Below are 23,756 nucleotides of genomic sequence, written 5' to 3'. Positions count from 1 at the left end.
GCACGACGCATCTAAACGCATGCAAAAACGCATGTTTTTTTGACGCATGCGCTCAACGCATGCATCGGAAAACGCTGCGTTTTTTGTAAAATCTTTGCGTTTTTTGCCAAAAAACGCAGCGTTTTCCGACGCATGCGTTTTCCTACAGTGAAGTCATTCTTTATACAATGGCACAAAATAAAGCTCCAATTAGTGTCTAGACACTAGATAAAGACCACCAATGGCTAGAAGAGGGTGGGTGTAATGGAATTTGTGTATATATACCCTGGCAGAGATGAATTCCTCACATTTTGCTGGAGTGCATCATGATGGAGCATCCCATGGAGAGTATCTACATGAATATGGAGTTGGATTTTGCCTCGGAATGCCTATGCTATTGCCTATTACGAGCAAAGGAAAAGAGATAAACGGAGAAGGAGTCATCAGCGCTTTTGGCTACACCCTATTGTGGAAGTCCGGGAGAGCCGTGGAGCCTACCATTGCTTGTTTGGTAGCTAAATGACAACCTGGATAAATATTTTGAATATACCAGGATGTCTCAAGACAGCTTCTGCTATCTGCTGCGTCTTGTGGAAGGAGCCATTACCAGGCAGGACACACAGCTCCGGAAATCAATTTCTGCAGAGGAACGGCTGCTGGTGACTCTACGGTACGTAATGTAGCTCAATGACAGTGATATGTTCTGCCCTTTTGCCCTTTTTTTTTTTTTACATTTTTTTGGGGTTGGGTATGGTAAATGTATTTATTTTTATTACAATGTACTTTAATTTAATTTCTTTATTTTTCTTCTTGGCAGTTTCCTGGCTACCAGAGAGACCTTAAGATCCCTGCATTTCCAATTTAGGATTGGAGTCTCCACACTTTCGGGAATTATTGCAGACACATGCCGCGCTTTGTGGGATAATCTCCGGGATTAATTTTTACCCCTCCCTACAACTGAAATATGGGAGGCCAACGCAAAGAAATTTGACCAACTGTGTTCTTTCCCTAACTGTATTGGAGCTGTGGATGGGAAGCACATTAGGATTACAAAGCCTGCAAGAAGTGGATCTCTGTTTTTTAATTACAAAAAATATTTTTCCACCGTGCTCATGGCAATTGCAGGTACGGACTGCAGGTTTCTCGCCGTGGACATTGGAGCGTTTGGCCGTGCAAATGACTCACGGACATTTAAGGAGTCTGATATGGGCCGAAGATTATATGAGAACAATTTTAATTTCCCCCAGCCACAACCTCTTCCCAACACCGAAGGCCCGGCAATGCCATTTGTTGTGGTTGGGGATGAGGCCTTTCAAATGTGTGCCATCCTACTGAAACCCTACTCCAGTCGAGGCTTGGACCACACAAAAAGTATTTTCAATTACAGACTGTCCAGGGCCAGAAGAACTGTGGAGTGCGCCTTTGGCATCCTTGTCTCCAAATGGCGTATATTAGGATCCGCCATTAATCTTAAAATTGAGACAGTGGATGAGGTGGTGAAGGCTTGTGTGGTTCTCCACAATTATATTATGGCCAAAGAGAGACTGAACGTGGAACTCGATGAACCCATACCAAACCCATTGCCCGATTACCAAAATGATCCTCTGAGGACCAGTGTTGAAATTGCGCAGATGAGGGATCGATTTGCTTCCTATTTTGTTTCAGATGTTGGCCGTGTGTCATGGCAAGATACAATGGTGTAGTGTTTATGTTTACTGTTGTATTTGATTCTGGTTTTAACTACAAAAATAAATACCTTTACTGTGACTGTGCTAAAAATATAATATAATGACAATAAAATATTTCTACAGTATTATGTGCAATAAATGTCATCAGTTTAGGTGCCTAATGTAATGTTATTTCAAATTTGGCATCTACCTATACTTTATAAATGTTTGTGTTTTGACTAAACTTACTTTAATGTGCCCTAACATATAAAAACTTGCTACCCTTTTTTTAAAATGTTGTTGTTTAATAAAAAATATTTTAAAATTTTCTACACTTCTCTAAAGTCCATTTTCCTACCAACTGCTCTAAAACGGTGTACCGCCCAAAATGTACTCAGGTGATCACCAGCTCCCAAATGGACTCAGCAAAACCACCACACTTTTGTTCACATGGCCGTGTGTTCGATAGTTGAGCGAACATGATCGGCTCCCTCCTTGGCAAACTGTCAAGCTTCCAGACTAGTTGCATGTGGAACACGGCTTCATTGAGCGCGCTGGCTGATCATAAATTTTCACCCGCCGCAGCTGCATGGGCCGCGGCAGTGTGACTGGCACAACACCATGGCGAGGCCAACAAATAGGCTTCGGTTGTGCATGGGTTGTGCCACTCACACAGCCTTGGAACATGCGGCTGCGGTGCCGGAAAAAAGCAGATCATCAGCCGCACACCAGGAAGCCGGGTCCATATGCAAGTATTTGGAAAGTGTTCAGCTTGCCAAGGAGGGAGCCGATCTTGTTTGCTCCACTCTTGCGAGTCAAAACTATTGAAGTCAGGATGCAGAAATACATCCTGATTCAAATAGTGTCAACACTTGGCCACGTGACCATTGCAACCTCCTCACCGGAGCACTGACCTTATTCTATGTATACAATCTATGTAATAATCCTGTTTGTGTTTGTAAACACCTCATAGAGCAATGAAAGACACCCAAAAAAAAGTCGAAATAAAAATTGTTAAAATAGTGTCTGACATTGCATATATATGAGGTGTTTAAAACACCAAATATGTGTAGACGGCGCACGGTGTGAGTTGCCGATAACTATACTGCACAATAAAAACAAATATTGCTTGAAAAATAACAGTTTTAATAGGGGAAACAGAAAACAAAGGGGGAAATAGAACTATGGGGTATCAACCTCAGCTACCATGGGTGAGTGGTAGCTCTCTGCTTGGGAGTGGGGAGAGGAAGAGGAGGATGATGTGGAGCCGTAGTCCAAGAGACTTGAGGGCAATTCAAAGCCCTCTGTGTATGCCGGTGAAGATACAGCCACCTCTGCAGGGGAGGGAGGAGGCAACACAAGTCTGCCACTTGTTCTTGACTGGCTCTGGCTGCTCCTGCTCCGGCTCGACCCCAGCCGATATCTTGGTGTCTGTGTTGGAGCAGCCAGAGCCGCAGCAGCTGTTCTTGTAGTCTTCCTCCTCTTTTTTTGTCCCTCGGCGCCTTCCCCAGCAGGACGGGTTCGGGAGGTTGAGGGCCTAGCAGGAGCAGGACTCGGTGGCTCTGTGTGATGGTGTCAGTGGCGGCGTCCCTCTGCACCCGGACCTCGGTAGAGTGGCTCTGCAGCAGGAGTCGGAGTCATGCTAGCCAGCGATGGTACTACGGGCATTGTAGTCACTGACTGCATGATCCGAGCCTGCTGCAGAGCACTCATGTAATAATAATAATAATAATAATTTTATTTATATAGCGCCAACATATTCCGCAGCGCTTTACAACTTATAGAGGGGACTTATACAGACAACAGACATTACAGCATAACAGAAATCACAGTTCAAAACAGATACCAGGAGGAATGAGGGCCCTGCTGCTCGCAAGCTTACAATCTATGAGGAAAAGGGGAGACACAAGAGGTGGATGGTAACAATTGCTTTAGTTATTTGGACCAGCCATAGTGTAAGGCTCGGGTGTTCATGTAAAGCTGCATGAACCAGTTAACTGCCTAAGTATGTAACAGTACAGACACAGAGGCTATTAACTGCATAAAGTGTATGAGAACATGATGGAGGAACGTGATTATGTTGCTGTTTTTTATTAATAGGCCACACAGGGATAATTAGGTTAATGCGTTGAGGCGGTAGGCCAATCTGAACAAATGAGTTTTTAGTGCACGCTTAAAACTGTGGGGATTGGGGATTAATTGTATTAACCTAGGTAGTGCATTCCAAAGAATCGGCGCCGCACGTGTAAAGTCTTGGAGACGGGAGTGGGAGGTTCTGATTATTGAGGATGCTAACCTGAGGTCATTAGCAGAGCGGAGGGCACGGGTAGGGTGGTAGACTGAGACCAGAGAGGAGATGTAGGGTGGTGCTGAGCCATGGAGTGCTTTGTGGATGAGGGTAGTAGTTTTGTACTGGATTCTGGATTGGATGGGTAGCCAGTGTAATGACTGGCACAAGGTAGAGGCATCGGTGTAACGGTTGGCGAGGAATATGATCCTGGCAGCAGCATTCAGGACAGATTGGAGCGGGGAGAGTCTGGTAAAAGGTAGGCCAATTAGTAGAGAGTTACAATAGTCCAGACGAGAATGAATAAGTGAGACAGTAAGAGTTTTTGCAGAGTCGAAAGTAAGAAAAGGGCGAAATCTGGAAATGTTTTTGAGATGCAGATAAGAAGAGCGAGCCAGTGATCGGATGTGGGGGGTGAATGAAAGCTCGGAATCAAGGATGACTCCAAGGCAGCGGGCATGTTGCTTTGGAGTAATGGTGGAACCGCACACAGAGATGGCAATGTCGGGCAAAGGTAGGTTTGTAGAGGGAGAGAACACGAGGAGTTCAGTTTTTGACAGGTTCAGTTTCAGATAGAGGGAGGACATGATGTTAGAGACAGCGGTAAGACAATGTAGGCATTGTTGCAGGCCTGCATCACCGAAATCTGGAGTTCCGGCGTAAGATGTTCCACCATGCCCTTCGCAATGGCACTAAAAAAATGTTTTGCCGGCCTCGAGAGCTCGGATTCCATTGTTTCAAGGCGCCGGTCGATATTGGACAGAGCAGTGTCCATTCTATCGCCCAGCGCCTTGAAACAGTTCTGGAAGACCGTGCCCAAATGCAAAAATTCGGGCATTAGCGGCCTGTCTGAGGCCCGCTGACGCTGTCGGGAATACCCGAAGGAAGGAGCGCCAGTGGCCTCAGCCAGGGGAACACCAGATGGACCGGCTGCCGGTTCTCCAGATGGTGGTGCATGCCTGCTCTCGCTGTGGGATGGCTGTGACGGGTCAGATGGTGATTCATGAAGGACCGCTCCAGATGGCCGAACAGGCTCGAGGGTGCTGCTGTGTGTTCTGTGAAAAGATAAGGAAAACATTAGTATTACAAAAATAACATATCACATACGCCAAGTCCTGTAATATAATAAAGTTAACATTACATAACCCAACACTAAAATTTTTTAAAATATAACTCCGTCTGTCTGTCAGTCTGTCCTTAACTCATCATTCGCTGATTGTTCTCGCCAGCTGCCTGTCATGGCTGACGCGACCAATCAGTGACGGGCCCATTGCAGAAGAAAATGAGCGCTCCTTCCTGCAGTCAATGCCTGTCGCCCGCATACTCACCACTGTCATCGCTAAAGGCCGGCGTTAATGCAAAAACTTTTTGGACTAAAAACATTGGTGTCAGCAACTCTTTAGTATTGACGCTGCCTATGCCGCATGAATATTAAAAAAATTAAAGTTAACAATTTGATTTGAAAAAAAACATTGCTGCCCTCTGTTGGCATTTGAGACGACCGACCGCCAGCTTTTACAATGATCGCAGGACCTGCCATGACGTCATTGTCATGTGACCGAGACGTCATCACAGTTCCTGCGATCAGAACTACCCTGGCTTGGAACGGAACCTGTCGTGGACTACAAGGACTCACGCGGTAATAAATTTAAAAAAAAAAAAAAACAGCCACAAAACTGGATGGGCAATATACCATGGCACTAGTGAAAATGTAACGTGGCTGCCAATATACTATGTGTACTACGTGGAATGGCCAATATACAACGTGGATGGACACTATGCTATGTGGCTGGACAATGTTCTATGTGTCTGGGCAATATACAATGTGGATGAGAAATATAATACGTGGCTAGGACATGTACTATGTGGCTGGGCAATATGCTATGTGGCTGTGCAATAAACTACGTGGCTTGGCAATGTACTATGTGGCTGGGCAATTTGCTATGTGGACATGTATATTGTGCAGTACCCGATGCTTTGCACCAATACTTACTCTCGGCGGCCAAGGACTGGTCTCAGAAACTGCAATGCCCTTGTATATTTGTATGTGGATGTCCTTGCCGCAGCAGCACCACTTCGAGCCTGCTTCTCCTCCTTCCGCAGACCCCGATTGAAACGGTCCTTCATGGATCGCCATCTGGTCTTCAACTTTTTGACTGTGAATGCAAACAAAAAAAAGGTTAGATAATGTACATTTCCAAATGATAACACAGCTGTGTGCGATGCAACAAAGTTGAAGGCATTGATCACATCACACACGGTTGTGTTATCCTGGACTGATGGGTCTGAGTGGAGTTTCAGAAATACTTATCAAAGTTTGATTTGTCCACAGTGGATGCGCTGTCAAAGCCATCCCACAGCAATTTTGCCACCTCCGCCCACATCCGCCTCAACACAACCTGGTCCGCGTGCCGGGGGTCACGGCTGTCCCACAACGGGCCACGCTCCTGTATGCTGGAAATAAGGAGATCGACATCTATACTCTCATCGCGGTCCCGTTGTGAAACCTAGAATAATATAAAAACATTATTGATAACGTTTTGAGCAAATTGCCAACAACAACAACCACCAACACCACCCACCAGCCCCCCCCCTCCACCCTGAAAAAAAAAGGAAATAAAAATAAAAAAAATTCCTTTTGTTTTGAAAAATACTTACTCGCCGTCTTGCCGTCACAGCTTGGCCCCGAGGTCGCTGCTCCTGCTGGGTCCCTTCCTCCTCACTTCCAGAAGCCTGTAATTGTTTACAAAATAAATTAGTGTCAAGTGTACAAATGACAGCAAATAGTAAGCAACTGTACATAATTAACTCACCGAACTCCCCTGCGCCGTGTGGCTCGATGAGTCGGTCGCCATTCTACCTTGACAATTCTGCAAGGAAAAATTAAAAAAAAATTTACAGGAAAAGCACAAAAACACAGCCACATAAAAGAAAATAGCAAAAAATAAAAATACATCATTACTACCACAACAGACTGATCACTCATAGGACAATGCCAACTCAGCAAGTGCTGATTAAACCACAACGCTATACATTGCAATAAAAATCAATGGCAGATACAACACAATGCAGAGTATAGCAAAAGCTGAATTCAGTTCCAGAAAAGATAAAAAAAGAATTCAGCAACAACAGCCCCTATGTAGAAATCCAAAACATTAGACACATATACACTCACCGGCCACTTTATTAGGTACACCTGTCCAACTTCTTGTTAACACTTAATTTCTAATCAGCCAATCACATGGCGGCAACTCAGTGCATTTAGGCATGTAGACATGGTCAAGACAATCTCCTGCAGTTCAAACCGAGCATCAGTATGGGGAAGAAAGGTGATTTGAGTGCCTTTGAACGTGGCATGGTTGTTGGTGCCAGAAGGGCTGGTCTGAGTATTTCAGAAACTGCTGATCTACTGGGATTTTCACGCACAACCATCTCTAGGGTTTACAGAGAATGGTCCGAAAAAGAAAAAAAAACCAGTGAGCGGCAGTTCTGTGGGCAGAAATGCCTTGTTGATGCCAGAGGTCAGAGGAGAATGGGCAGACTGGTTCGAGCTGATAGAAAGGCAACAGTGACTCAAATCGCCACCCGTTACAACCAAGGTAGGCCTAAGAGCATCTCTGAACGCACAGTGCGTCGAACTTTGAGGCAGATGGGCTACAGCAGCAGAAGACCACACCGGGTACCACTCCTTTCAGCTAAGAACAGGAAACTGAGGCTACAATTTGTACAAGCTCATCGAAATTGGACAGTAGAAGATTGGAAAAACGTTGCTTGGTCTGATGAGTCTCGATTTCTGCTGCGACATTCGGATGGTAGGGTCAGAATTTGGCGTAAACAACATGAAAGCATGGATCCATCCTGCCTTGTATGGAGCATCTTTGGGATGTGCAGCCGACAAATCTGCGGCAACTGTGTGATGCCATCATGTCAATATGGACCAAAATCTCTGAGGAATGCTTCCAGCACCTTGTTGAATCTATGCCACGAAGAATTGAGGCAGTTCTGAAGGCAAAAGGGGGTCCAACCCGTTACTAGCATGGTGTACCTAATAAAGTGGCCGGTGAGTGTACCTTTTTGGTTTAACAAAAAAAAAATTACAAAGGGCAAAGAAAAGGCAAACTAGCATAAACCGCCATACTTTACAATAAAAAACAGCAAGACATGACCCAAGAAAACGCCATACGGTTACCCCCAGAATAGAAACCAGAATTAAAACCACATAAAACCAGAAATTAAACAAGAAAATCCTTAAAAACACAGTGGAACAGCCGCATGACAACAGAAGAACCCAAAATAAAATTAAAACCAATCCAAAAACAAGCAAGGCCGGAGACAAGAAAACGCCATCATATAACGCCAGAAATACATCAGAACCAGATGTAAAAAAAAAGATTTTCAATAAAAACCCACAGTGCCATAGCCATAACCAAACATTGCACAAATTGAATTCAAAATGAAGAAAAAAAACACATAAAAAAAATCCAATGAGAAATTAGATACTTACAGCTTTTGAAAGCAGATCTCAGGTGTTCAGGTGTTGTCTGTCTTCTGTATTGCTGCTGGCAAATGAAAGACAATGCCAACCCCTTTTTTTATATATTTATAGGGTGTTTTGTCAGTGTCTAGACACTGTCTAGACACTTTTCTTGTTTTTTAATCAAAGGATGCATGCGTCGTACAACGCACTGCGACGCAAGTACTTGCGTCGCCTGCGTTGTCAATAGAATTCAATGGGGTTTTTGGCGCATCGACGACACAAACGCGACGCATGCGTTTTCTTAAAAATTTATGACGACGGAAAACTGCAACATGTTGCGTTTGCCGCGCCCTTCCAGGTGCGCCGAAACGACGCATGCGTCGCAAAACACACCAAAACGCATGACAACGCATGTCCATGCGCCCTCAATATTAAAGATAGGGGTGCATGGCGCATGCGTCGACGACGCTACGTCCAAAGACGCGAATGTGAACGTAGCCTAACTTGGTCTCGGTACATTTTTGTGATCTATAAAACTGAGAAAAAGCTTTTTAACCCCTTTCTGTCAGCTGACGGAATAGTACGCCAGCTGGCAGTATCCCCCAGTTTCAACAGCTGACATGTGCCCGCAATGGGCGCGGCAGTATCCCCCAGTTTCAACAGCTGACATGTGCCCGCAATGGGCGCGAGCGGAATCGCGATCCGCCTGCGCCCATTAACTAGTTTAATGCCGCTGTCAAACTCTGACAACGGCATTTAACAAGCGCCCAGCCACGCGGCCAGAAGTATGCACACCACTGACCCCCGTCACGTGATCGGAGGTCATCGGTGCGTTGCCATAACAACCAGAGGTCTCCTCGAAACCTCTATGGTTGTTGATGGCAGATTGCTATGAGCATCACCCTGTGGTCAGCGCTCCTAGCAAGCCTGTATTTGTGCTGCATAGAGATGATCTAAGCACCGCCTCTATGGTCGCCGTGACATTGCATTAAAATGCAATAAGGAGCGATCAAAAGAATGTATCTGCACAAATGTGGTATAATTGAAAATGACAGCTCGGCATGCAAAAAATAAGCCCTCACCCGACCCCAGATCACGAAAAATGGAGACGCTACCGTATCGGAAAATTGCGCAATTTTTTTAGCGAACTTTGGAATTTTTTTTATCACTTAGAAGATAAAAGAGAACCTAGACATGTTTGGTGTCTATGAACTCATAATGACCTGAAGAATCATAATGGCAGGTCAGTTTTAGCATTTAGTGAACCTAGCAAAAAAGCCAAACAAGAAAACAATGTGGGATTGCACTTTTTTTGCAATTTCATTGCACTTGGAATTTTTTTCCCGTTTTCTGTTACATAGCATGATAAAACCAATTATGTCATTCAAAAGTACAACTTGTCCTGCAAAAAATAAGCCCTCACATGGCCATATTGACAGAAAAATAGAAAAGTTATGGCTCTGGAAAGAAGGGTAGTGAAAAACAAAAATGAAAAAAAAAAAAAAGCTCCGGGGGGTTAAGGGGTTAAAATTGTGTAGGGTTACATTTCTTAGCCATACACTATTATGTGGTCTGACTACATTTCTGTGATCTCTAAAACTTCAAAAAAGCATTTCAAAATTTTGTAGGGCTACATTTCTCATCCAAACAGTACTCTGTGGTCTGCGTACATTTTTGTGATCAATAAAACTGAGAAAAAGAGCCTAAAAATTTTGTAGGGTTACATTTCTTAGTTATACAGTATTACGTGGTCTGGGTACATTTCTGTGATCTCTGAAACTGAGAAAAGGTGTTTAAAAATTTTGTAGGGTTACATTTCTCAGCCAAACAGTATTATGTGATCTGGGGTATATTTGTGTGATTTATAACACTCCAGAAAGGTGTGAAAATGTTTTACTGTATTCAATTAATCATCCACATCCATATAGTGTAACATGCTTAGTGGACGACAAAGATGGCAGAAGCATGCAAGACTCCCAAGGGAGTGACCTGAGGAATATTGGAGCTAAAGAAAGCTAGCACAACAGCAGATGTTGCGGCAGCCTGTGGTTGTGATCTGTCTGATATTCCAGACCCACCTAGGCCCGAACCAAAGCTGCATCCTTTACCGCTGCGGTTCTTGCATACTGTAGATGGGAAAGCCACAATTCAGGAAATGGTGTTCGGACTGCAGGGCCTATGCTTGTCGAAAGAGACAAGGAGGCGAGCCAAGACCAGGTCTGGACAAATTTTATCAGACCTGCTAACCGTAAGGTACCGAGAGTTGGCATCCGGGTGGTGGGAGATTCTTATGACCGACAGTGGAGAAGGGGGTCCATTGAAGAGTTTGTGACCCATTATCACATCTCGTTTAATCATCAGGCAGTAGAGACAGATCACTTGTCTCAAATGCTGCAAAACCTAATGGCTGGAACAAGGGTCATGTTCCTCAATATGGAGGGGCAACATCGCCGGTATGCAGTGTGTGTGATCCCTGAAGGAAGGGAGCATGATGAACACTTTTTGATTTATGAATAGTCGTGGGAGATGGTCCTTGAAGCGGCTTGAGACAGGGCTACTACCACCCTTGAGAGATCGTACTGTCCTTGGAGTTCACTATCTCCTATGCGGGAGCATCCAATGGTGCAGATGACACAGAGGGCTGTTGTCCATTTTTATTTGTCGAGGACTTCGGCACTACCTTAAGCCAGGTGATTTATCACCCAGGCACCTGGGAATCGGGCTCCAGGAAGCAGAAGTAGGCAGTCCCCCCAGTCTTAAGAGAGAGGAGAAGAATCGGACACTTGAAGAGGATTACTGTGTTACCCTGCTTATAATTTTTTGCTGTCATTGTACTTTGTGCAATGTCTTTATGAATGTAGGAGTACAGCAACTACACTTTAAAAATATTTCAATGAGCCCTGACAGTTGTTGCCTTTCAGGGGGTCTATGGATGACCCTCCTTATAATTTTTTGCTGGCTTTGCACTTTCTACAAATCCTTTATAAGTGTATAAATACATAAAGTACACTTTAAAATATTTATGTTCACATTTTTTTTAATGGATTTAGTGACTCCTCCATACAGATTAACAAGATTATTGTTGCATTACGGTGGTATGTAAACCTTACAAAATGTGTAGGAATTTTTTTCAGGAATAGATTACTCATCTATATATTATAGTATGATTTGCCTTCTGTCACATTTTGGTGGTATATAATATTACAAAAATGTGTTTAAAAATTTTGGAACATGTTTGTGTTATATAACACTCAAAAAAAAAGTTTAAAAAATTTGCTCTGCTACATTTCTCAGCCATACAGTATAATGTGTTGTTGGCTACATTTTGTTGGTATATAACCCTCAAAAAACTTAAGTTTTATCATTTTTATATTGCGCATGCATAGACTATTCCGTGACCTTGAGTACATTTCGTTAATATATAAGCCTCAAAAACTTGTTCAAAATGTTATCATTATTATATTGCTATAGGCTTGATTTTCTTTTTCCCTTAATAACAAAAACCTTCATTTAAAAACTGCATTTTGCGTTTACTTGTGTTATGTTTGTCTTATATTTAAGTTTGTTTGGTGATCTGAAACATTTAAGTGGCAGCACGGTGGCTCAGTGGTTAGCATTGCAGCGCTGGGGTCCTGGGTTCAAATCCCACCAAGGACAACATCTGCAAGGAGTTTGTATGTTCTCCCCGTGTTTGCGTGGATTTCCTCCGGGTACTCCGGTTTCCTCCCATATCCTAAAGACATACTGATAGGGAATTTAGATTGTGAGCCCCATTGGGGACAGCGATGATAATGTGCGCAAACTGTAAAAGCGCTGCGGATTATGTTAGCGCTAAATAAAGATTATTATTATTCAATTGTGACAAACATGCAAAAGAATAGGAAATCAGGAAGGGAGAAAACACTTTTTCATGCAATAGTATTTGTGTACATTATTAAAAGACAACTTTGTGATTTGGGAATTTACAGTTTAAATATTAACTATTACTACTACTATCTAACTTTGTAGATTGTGAGCCTTCGCGGGCAGGGTCCTCTCTCCTCCTGTACCAGTTATGACTTGTATTGTTTAAGAATATTGTACAAGAATATTGTACTTGTTTTTATTATGTATACCCCTCCTCACATGTAAAGCGCCATGGAATAAATGGCGCTATAACAATAAATAATAATAATAATAACTATTGCATGCCTTATCCAAAAAGGAGTATATATACAGTTGTGCTCAAAAGTTTACATACCCCAGCAGAATTTTTGCTTTCTTGGCCTTTTTTCAGATAATATGAATTATAGCACCCAAACTTTTTCTCCACTCATGGTTAGTGGTTGGATGAAGCCATTTATTGTCAAACTACTGTGTTTTCTCTTTTTAAATCATGATGACAACCCAAAACATCCTAACGACCCTGATCAAAAGGTCACATACCCCATTTCTTAATACCGTGTATTGCCCCCTCTAACATTAATGACAGCTTGAAGTCTTTTGTGGTAGTTGTGGATGAGGTTCTTTATTTTGTCCGATGATAAAGCTGTTCACTTTTCTTGGCAAAAAGCCTCCAGTTTCTGTAAATTCCTAGGTTGTTTAGCATGAACTGCATGCTTGAGATCTCCCCAGAGTGGCTCAATTAAATTAAGGTCAGGAGACTGAGATGGCCACTCCTGAACCTTCACTTTGTTTTGCTGTAGCCAATGACAGGTCGACTTGGCCTTGTGTTTTGGATCGTTGTCATGTTGGAACATCCAAGTATGTCCAATGCGCATCTTCCAGGCTGATGAGTGCAAATTTGCCTTCAGTATTTGCTGATAACGTGATGCATTCCACTTTCCTTCAACTTTGACCAAGTTTCCTGTGCCTTTGTAACTCACACATCCCCAAAACATCAGTGATCCACCTCCGTGCTTTACAGTAGGAATGGTGTTCCTTTCATCATAGGCCTTGTTGACCTCTCTCCAAAAATAATGTTTATGGTTGTGGCCAAAAAGTTCAATTTTGGTCTCATCGCTCCAAATTACCTTGTTCCAGAAGTTTTCAGGCTTGTATCTGTGCTGTTTTGCATATTGTAGGCGAGATAATTTGTGGTATTTGCGCATTAATGGCTTTCTTCTGGCGACTCGACCATGCAGCCAATTTTTCTTCAAGTGCCTCCTTATTGTGTATCTTGAAACAGCCACACCACTAGTTTTCAGAGAGTCCAGTATTTCAGCTGATGTTATTTGTGGGTTTTTCTTTGCATCCCGAACAATTTTCCTGGCAGTTGTGGACAAAATCTTTATTGGTCTACCTGACCGTGGTTTTTTTCTACAGAGCCCCTGATTTTCCATTTGTTAATCTGAGTTTGAGCACTGGTGACTGGCATTATAAATTCCATGCCCCCCGGACAAACTACAGGTATGAGGGACAAATTATAAAAATGGATATTGCAGCGTTGAAAGGGACCCCAACTAAAAGAGCCACCTTGACAGAAAGCAGCATTACTGCTGCACAAGGTGGCTCTTTTAGTTAAAAACGCCTGGGGGGTGACAGGTTCCCTTTAAGTATGGAGCAATATATGGGGCTTGTTATTCTGTACGGAGCATTATATGGGGCCTATTATACTGTATGGAGCAATATATGGTGCCCATAATACTGTATGGAGCAATATATGTGGCTCATTATATTGTATGGAGCATTATATGGGCTCATTACACTGTATGGAGCATTATATGTGGCTCATTATACTGTATAGAGCATTATATGGGGTCCATTATTTTGTATGGAGCAACATATGGGGCTCATTATTCTGTATGGAGCACTATGTGGTTCCTATAATGCTATATGGAGCAATATATGGGGCTCATTATTCTGTATGGAGCACTATGTAGTAAAAATACTTTATGGAGAACTATACTGTTCAGTTTCTGACTAGTGTTGAGCGATACCGTCCGATACTTGAAAGTATCGGTATCGGATAGTATCGGCCGATACCCGAAAAGTATCAGATATCGCCGATACCGATACCCGATACTAATACAAGTCAATGGGACACCAAGTATCGGAAGGTATCCTGTATGGTTCCCAGGGTCTGAAGGAGAGGAAACTCTCCTTCAGGCCCTGGGATCCATATTAATGTGTAAAATAAAGAATAAAAATAAAAAATATTGATATACTCACCTCTCTGACGCAGCCTGGACCTTACCGATGTAACCGGCAGCTTCCGTTCCTAAGAATGAGCGCTTGAGAGACCTTAGATGACGTCGCGGCTTGTGATTGGTCGCGTGGCGGTCACGTGACCGCTCACGCGACCAATCACAAGCCGCGACGTCATCTAAGGTCTTTCAAGCGCTCATTCTTAGGAACGGAAGCTGCCGGTTACATCGGTAAGGTCCAGGCTGTGTCGGAGAGGTGAGTATATCAATATTTTTTATTTTTATTCTTTATTTTACACATTAATATCGATCCCGATACCGATTCCCGATATCACAAAAGTATCGGATCTCGGTATCGGAATTCCGATACCGCAAATATCGTCCGATACCCGATACTTGCGGTATCGGAATGCTCAACACTATTTCTGACCTATTGTATAATTTACAATAGATATCACTCGTGTAATGTAAGAGGTAAGTGAAATCTTTGGCATTGTACTATACCTATATTTCTCTGCCATATCTGTGCATCATGAATCGTGGTATGTGTTAAAGGTGCACACTGAGACTCTTCACCCGGGGCCCATAAAAACCAGGAGATGGACCCATACATTGCTCCATACAGTATATGTTGGACCCCATATATTGCTCCATACAGAATGGGCCCAATATAATGCTCCATACAGAATAGTCCCCATATAATGCTCCGTATATAATGAGCCTCATATGATGCTCCATATATAATGGGTCCCATATGATACTCCATGTATAATAGGCCCCATATGATGCTCCATATAAAATGGGACCCATATGATGCTCCATAATGAGCCCCATATAATGCTCCATATATAGTGGGCCCCATATATGATGCTCCAGTGTATGATGGGCCCATATAATGCTCTATATATAATGGGCTCCATATATGATGCTCCAGTGTATGATGGGCCCATATACTGCTCCATATATAATGGACCCTGTGATTTTGTGATATGCTATGTGGGTATCATTTTTGTCTATATTTCTATTTTACTTATTTTCATGGGGTTCTCTTGTAGGATGAGTTGTTATTTGCCATCTCATATTCTCCCCTACAGTTCTGTACTGTTATCTCTCCACAGGGACAGTGAATAATGTTGTTTGCTAATATGCTAATGACATGTTGACCTAGCTTTTTGAAACAATGAGCCCCCGAGACCTTCCCCCTCCTGACCTGTGAATGAGGAGGGAGACTTGTAAATATCAGGGAGGTGAGACACAGATCAGTCTTATGTGGAACCATGATGTGAAGACAGCACGTCAGAGAGAAAGAATGGAATATGGACTGTGATCCTCTGTGCTGGATTGTTGGACTTTTATTCTGTAACTGAACTGCATTCGGGTTCTGGACTATTTTATTCTTTGTGTGGTGGATGATATATGGACCTTTCGTATTTTTGCCTAAATAAAGGTTCTTGGATCTTTTCACTCATCTGTCGCTCTTTGATTGTGTGATACCGGAGAAGGACCCTGTGACAGACCCCATATAGGATGCTCCAGTCCAGTGTATGATGAGCCCCATATAATGCTCGATATATAATAGGCCCCATATATGATGCTCCAGTGTATAATGGGCCCCATATATGATGCTCCATTGTATGATGGGCCTCATATATGATGCTCCAGGGTATAATGTGCCCCATATATGATGTTCCAGTGTATAATGGGCCCCATATATAATGCTCCATATATGATGCTCCAGTGTATCATGGAACCCATATAATGTTCCAAACATAAAAAAATGAAATACACACCTCTCGTCGCTGGCCGCTGCCCTGCTCCGGATTCCTCAGTGTTGGCATCTTCCGGCTCTCTGCACAGTGACTGTGACTGAGGCAGAGAATGCACACTAGTGATGTCATTGCGACCTCTGACCTGAATGTCACAGTCAGAAGACGCGGAAGACGCCACAGCGGTAGAGCAGGGAGAGGTAAGTATCGCAAGTGCCGGAGCCCTGAGCAAGTGGGGGTCCACTCGCGGGCGCCGGCACTGGCACAGACACCGGTTCCCCATAATGCCCCGATATCCCTGATGGCGAGTGGGCCCCCCACCTGCTCAGGGCCCCAGCACTTGCCCGGGTGTACCGGGTGGTGATGCCGGCCCTGACGACTGGCATTTATATGGAACAAGAAGCAACAGATAAAAGAAAAAGTGAGAATGTGGAATGGGACATATCACTGGTATACAGTGATTTTGGAGAAAACGGTGTCTGAACAGTTTTATATTAAGTTTATGATGCTGATTAAGAATATGACTGTTTTTTCCAGATTGGCTCTATTGACTGAGATTAATTACAGTAGATTTCTGGCTTTATAAAATCGCTTTTACTGCATTGTAAGCATACAAATTGAAATTCAAAATAATTATATGTCATATTTATATAATAATTATATATAATATTTAATTACCAAATACACTGTTAAAGAGCTAAAGGAAATATGACAGTCTATTCCATCACACACAAGTCAAATTGGTTGAATGCATTATTTTCATGGATGAATAATCTCAAAAAGTAGAATAAATTCAGCAAAAGTAATGGCATCTTTGAGTTCAGCACCCTCAAAATACCCTGAATCCATTCAAAAAACCTTGACGCCTGTTTTTTTTGAAGACCTGTGATATTCAATACAAGTCATGTATAAAAATGATAATATATAAGCCTATAGAATATACTGAAGAAAGCTATTGGTCAGTTACTGGTCACATGACCAGCCGTGCGGCCAGGGCAAGTATATTTATTATATTTGAACGGAAGTTGACAGTTGAGAGTGATAGTTGGAGTTGACTTGCGACGGTGGAGGAGATGTCTGCCTACCCTGAACTGAGAGACAATATGGAGAAGAATGAAGACAGAGGACGACAGAGGAAGGGAAAGAAGAGGACAAATGCCACTTTGTTCTCATCAAATGAAGAGAAGAAGACATTGAAGAACAGCAGCCAAAAGAGGAAGAAGGGAAGGACATAATCAAGATCTGCTGAGAAGATGTCTTCCTATCTGAAGATGAATCATGTGGATGAGGAGAGGAAGAAAAGTGCCAAGAAGAGAAAACACACCTTGATCTTTTCAGGAGAAAAGAATCCACTGCCCAAAAGAGCTAAAGGTGTCCTGAACACCGAAGACCACCAGAGAGGCTAAGGTAGATTACACATAACTTCTTTTGGTCTTTAAAACAAGTCATATCAACCGTTATGGAGGTTTTTCTTTACTCATTACTGACCAGGCTATTTTGGGCCCTAATTCTAGTGTTTCTTTTGTCTTCATTTTTTCACTATAGAATCTCAAAAAACGTGACTTTGGGCATCAGCATTGACACAGCTATAAAAGACTTATTTGTTCTGGGACAAATTGTATTTTTAAGTCACCATTGTGGGATATAGTTAATGTATTGATTTTTGGAGAGAAATTCACTTTGTCTTCTCTTTTTGGAGAAAAATACCTATGATTAAGGAAATGTTTGTCTGATTCATGTACGGTCCCCCCACTCACCCACCCTTTTATAATTAATTTTTTCATTATGGTTTTTTGATTGTGTGATTTTATGATATACTAATACATTTTTCTACCTTTTATTTATCTTTGGTGCTGAAATTTTTCCTTAGGGTATGTTTCCACGGTCAGGAAACGTTGCGGGTTTGATGCTGCGTACAGCCGCAGCGTCAAACCCGCAGCATACAGATGTTAGAGCATAGTGGAGGGGATTTCATGAAATCCCATCTCCACTATGCGTTCAGAGACACAGGCGGCTACCTGCATAACCGGACATGCAGCGCGTTTTTATAAACTGCAGCATGTCTATTTACGATGCGGAGACGCTCTATTCCCGCAGCATAAATTTCCCATAGACTAACATTAGATGGGGTAAAACTGCATCTAATTATTAGTCACATGCGGAATAACTGCGTAAATGCAGCTTACTACGCATGCGAACTAATTAAAATAATCTCTTACCTTGTGACCACCGGAAGTCCACGTCCACTGCAGTTCTCGCAATGACTGAGCCCACCGCGAGAACTGCCGAGCATGTGACCACCGGGGTTACCTCGGGTCACTAGGCTAGGTCTCACGATCAGCTTATTGTGATAACTGCAGTGCAGGTGACCGCCGGAGAGTTATCACCGGTGGTCAGCTACAAGATCTGCTACATCTGGATGTCAGGCATCCAGCTGTAGCAGAGCTGGACACATCGTGGGACACTCGTTATTAAGGACTATGTCAGAACAGGGAGTATTTGCATTGGTTTATTATGTTATTTTTTTTGCAGGTGATCGAGGGATTCGGGGAATTAGCAGAACAATAAAGATGCGAAAACTGCGTGGCGTTTTATTTCATTAAAACACTTTATTCTGGCTGTGTCTTTATTTACCATGTAACAACTATAGGATTAGTAATGGATAGGTGGCTTATTGACGCCTCTCCATTACTAACTGGGCTTGATGTCACCTTGCAATACAAAGGTGACATTAACCCCTAAACTATTACCCCACTTGGCACTGCTACAGGGCAAGTGGGAAGAGCAAGGCTAAGTGCCAGAATTGGTGCCATTTCTGGGATGGATGTGAGCTGGTGTTTGTAGCCGAGGGGGGGGCAATATCCATGGTCCCTTCCTAGGCTATTATTATCAGCCCACAGTCTGGGAAGCTCCATGGGTATTACCCCCTTCCCAGGCTATAAACATCAACCCCCAGTCGCTGGCTTACCCTCTGCTGGTTTTGAGATTCAACATATGTAAATTAGTACACATGCATAGTAAGCTGCGTTCCCGCAGTTATTACTCATGTGACTAATAATGAAATGCGGTTTTACCGCATGTAATGATAGTCTATGGGAAATATACGCTGCGGGGACTGAGCGCCTCCAAATTGTAAATAGACATGCTGCGGTCTATAAAGATGTGCGTATACGCGGGCCTGACACCTGCATCTTTGAACACATAGTGGAAATGGGATTTCATGAAATCGCATTCACTATGCTGTAACATCTGGCTGCTGCGGGTTGGATACTGCAGATGTACGCAGCGTCCAACCTGCAGAGTTTACTGACTATGTGCACGTACCCTGTCTGCAAACAGGAAATCTTTTTTTTTTCCTTCCCAGAAACCAACTTTCACCTGTGTCAAATCCTGGGCAAATACTGAGCCAATCCTGACCGTGGAAATTAGTTGTTTGGCTTTCCATACTGGCTCTGTTTTTTCCTTGCATAACTACATGGATATTTCATTACTGCTCTTTACCTTGGTGCACTGATATTCATTTCACTGAAGTATATCAGAGATCAAGCAATGGTGAGTCTTTAAGGCTGCCATGGTTACTGGCCCACTGGGAATCTTATCGGTTGGTCAGTTTTCCAGTCCAGGCCTGGCATATGGTAACGTTCATCTCTTGCTCTTGATTTGGTCTGCAATTTTTCACCAGGAGCCCCACTGAAAAAGTGTATAATAAACGTTAAAAAGAATGAACACATGCACAGCAATCTCAATATGAGTTCAGCTAAAGTAAATCCTAAATAAGAAGAAAATCCCAAAATATTCAAAAATATATGTATCAGGCCATGAAGACCAATTAATTATAGAAACTACAACACTATTCAAGAAGAAATCAATGATAGTATACAAATTACTTTATTCATTTAGATTACCAATTTATATGTGTTAGCAGCGGGTTAATCAGCGTGATGTCCACAACGAGCAACAGAGAATGTTCATTTATTAAGAACTAAGAACATTCAGCATACAACATGAGAACAGGATCAATCTGGTTTCTGAGAGAGAGATATGCTGTTACTTTCAGTTTCAATTCCACACACAAGAAATGTGCTCACAGGGAAGGAGGAGGAGGAGCATCCTGTCTGTACATGAGGACTCCTTTTTTTTTTTTTAAACTTTGTTAACAGATGAACAATATGCATGCAGACATAAAAATCACATCATATTAAACAAACAATAGTTGTTGCAATACATACAGATCAATATGCATTAGGCCAACACCCCCACTCAACAACTACTTATTCTGTCAGTCCCATAGTGGTTCTCAATTCTTGGAACCTAGGTCGTGGCAATGGCTTGGTCAAAATATCAGCTAACATTTTATCAGTTTCACAATAAACAAACTGAATTATGCCACGATCTATTAAGTCACGTAGATGATGACATCTGACGTCGATGTGCTTAGTTCTAGCACTGATCTTTTCACTGCATGCAAGTTTAATGCATCCTTGGTTGTCCTCATACATCACTGTTGGCTGAGTTAACGGTTTACCAAGATCATCCATCAGTTGTCTTAGCCAAATGATCTCCTGACTTGCATAGGCTGCGGACACATACTCAGCTTCTGTAGATGACAAAGCAACAGATACTTGTTTTCTACTAGACCAGGAGATTGAACTTTCTCCAAGTTTAAATACGTATCCGCTTGTGGATTTACGATCTTGCGAATCACCAGCCCAATCTGAGTCAACATAGCCGGTGAGTTTTAGATTTCCTGCTGCAGATATTTTAAAATTTACACCTTGTGTCCCTTTTAAATATTGGAGAACTCTTTTAACGGCATTCCAGTCCTTTTGGCGCGGTTTCTCCACATATCTGCACAATATTCAAACTGCTGTTGTAATATCCGGTCAAGTCATAGTTGAGATATATAGAAGTGCCCCCACTGCCTGTCGATATTTCTCATTGTTAGGCAACAGGTCACCTTCTTCCAGTTTCAGGTAGGATGATTCCATTGGCGTTGATACACCTTTGGCCTCCGTCATTCTGAACTGATCCAAAATTGAATTAATCTTTGCACTTTGATTTAAAAGAAAACTTCCATCTTCCTCTCTCTGGATGTGGATTCCTAGATAATATGTCACATTTCCTAGGTCTTTCGTTTCAAAATGCTGGTTCAAAATTTTAGTAATTTTCCCAATTTCAGCTTCTTCTTGATGAACTACAATTACATCGTCCACATATAAGAGAATATACATCCATTTTCCATCTGTATATCTCGTGTACAGGCATGGATCCGCTTGACCTCTTTTAAATCCTTCTTCTAACAAGACTTTGTTCATTTTTAGTATTCCATGCTCTCGCTGATTGCTTAAGACCATAAAGAGTTTTTTGTAGCTTGCAAACAAGGTTCTGTTCACCTTCCTTTATATAACCTTCAGGTTGAGTCATGTATAAGTCCTCCTCAATGTCACCATGTAAAAATGCGGTTTTGATATCCAAATGTCTGACAAACATCCTTTGTACTGCAGCTACCGCCAACAATGCTCTAAATGTTGTCTGCTTAGCGACCGGGGAAAAAGTAGCATCATAGTCTTCGCCATATTTTTGCGAATATCCTTTTGTGACCAATCTCGCTTTAAATCTGTGGACTTTACCTTCACAATCATATTTGGTTTTAAATACCCACTTGCACTTAATTGCCTTTTTACCTTGTGGTAACTCAGTGAGTTTCCAAGTTTGAAGTTGATGAAGCGAGTTAATTTCTTCATTCGCGGCATTGATCCACTTTGTTCTTTCATGGGCGGGTAGTTTCTGCATTTCATCCCATGACTGTGGCTCTGACTCAGGTAGTGTCTTTACAACATAGGATAAACGTTTAGCTGGTATTCCTTTGTTTGATCTTGACGATCGTCTGATTTCAGGTTCACTTAGGCCTTTTGTTGTTCCTTCAGTGGTTGAAGAGTCAAGCCAGACTTCTACATTCGTTTCTTCATTGTCTTGTAATTGTGATTGAGATTGTTGTTGTTGCTTCATCTGGACTACTGGCATAATGTCATAAAACTTGGGGGACACGAAGTTTTCATCAAACACTACATCTTTACTTATTGTGACCTTGTTTGTCTCTGGGTGTAGAATTCTATAACCTTTCTGGGTTTCACTGTAGCCTACCAGGATGCCTTCCTTGGCATGAGATTCCCACTTAGTTCGTTTTTCTTTGGGAACATGTGCAAATGCTTTACTTCCGAAAATCCTTATGTGTTGTAGTTTTGGTTTTGTACCATTCCATTGCTCAAATGGAGTTTTCTCTGTCGCTTTACTTGGTAGTCTGTTCTGAAGATAACAAGCCGTCATAATAGCTTCGCCCCAATATACTGTAGGCAAATTTGCATCAAATAACATACTCCTTGCGCTTTCACAGAGTGTCTGGTTTCTTCTTTCTGCTACACCATTTTGCTCAGGGTTGTATGGTACAGTAGTTTGAAATATGATTCCATTTTTCTTTAAAATGCTCTGTGTTTCATTACTTGTATACTCAGTTCCATTATCTGCACGTAAAATTTTTGGCATTCTTCCAAACTTGTTATGTACTTCAGCTAGATATATTCCAAGTTTCTCTGGAACTTCATTTTTGTTGTGAAGTAAATAGACAACTGTATATCTTGAATTGTCATCAATAAATGTAAGAAAATATCTCTTCTTTCCAGGTGTCTGAATACGCATTGGACCACAGATATCCGTGTGTACTAAATCTAGGGGTTGTTCTGTTCTTGTAGTACTTTTCTTAGGAAAGGCCTTTCTGGACATTTTCCCTTTGATACAGCTGGAACACTTTCATTGTCTGATTACATGAATCAATTGTAATATTGTCAGCTAATTGTTCTTGAAATAACTTTCTTATTGCTTCTGCGTCTCTATGCGCAAGCCGCCTGTGCCATACATGAATACAGTTCTTGTGCAGTTCTTGCTTAGCTGTGCATGCACACTCTTTACATTTCAACTGATACAGTTCATCTCTGATTTTTCCTTTTGCTAATGTGTGACCCTCTTTTGAGATGATGCAGCTATCTTCCTTAAATGTAACTTCATTACCCTGTTTTGTGAGCTTTTTCACAGATAACAGATTACTTTCAAGACTAGGCACATATAGTACATCTTTTACATTAATCCTTCTACTTTGTGTTGCAGAGATGTTACAATCAATATAACCGTCTCCTATGCCTTCTGAGTTCATGCACTGACCATTCGCCATTATCACTTTCTCTGACTTACTTTGGTTAAGCTTAGTAAAGAAGTCTCTATCATTGGTCATGTGACTGGTTGCACCAGAATCTATACACCATGCATGCTTTGATTTAAATGCATTGACTGATGTGAATGCAGCTTCAATATTCACTGAATCATTGCTTTCATATACAGCACTCTTAACTCTCTGTTGACTGTTTTGCTTTTTCAGCTGATTCATTTTAGCTTTCCAGACTC

The sequence above is a fragment of the Ranitomeya variabilis genome, chromosome 6 (assembly GCF_051348905.1).
Source record: "Ranitomeya variabilis isolate aRanVar5 chromosome 6, aRanVar5.hap1, whole genome shotgun sequence".
In the NCBI taxonomy this organism is placed as follows: domain Eukaryota; kingdom Metazoa; phylum Chordata; class Amphibia; order Anura; family Dendrobatidae; genus Ranitomeya; species Ranitomeya variabilis.
This window is presented reverse-complemented; position numbering follows the sequence as displayed.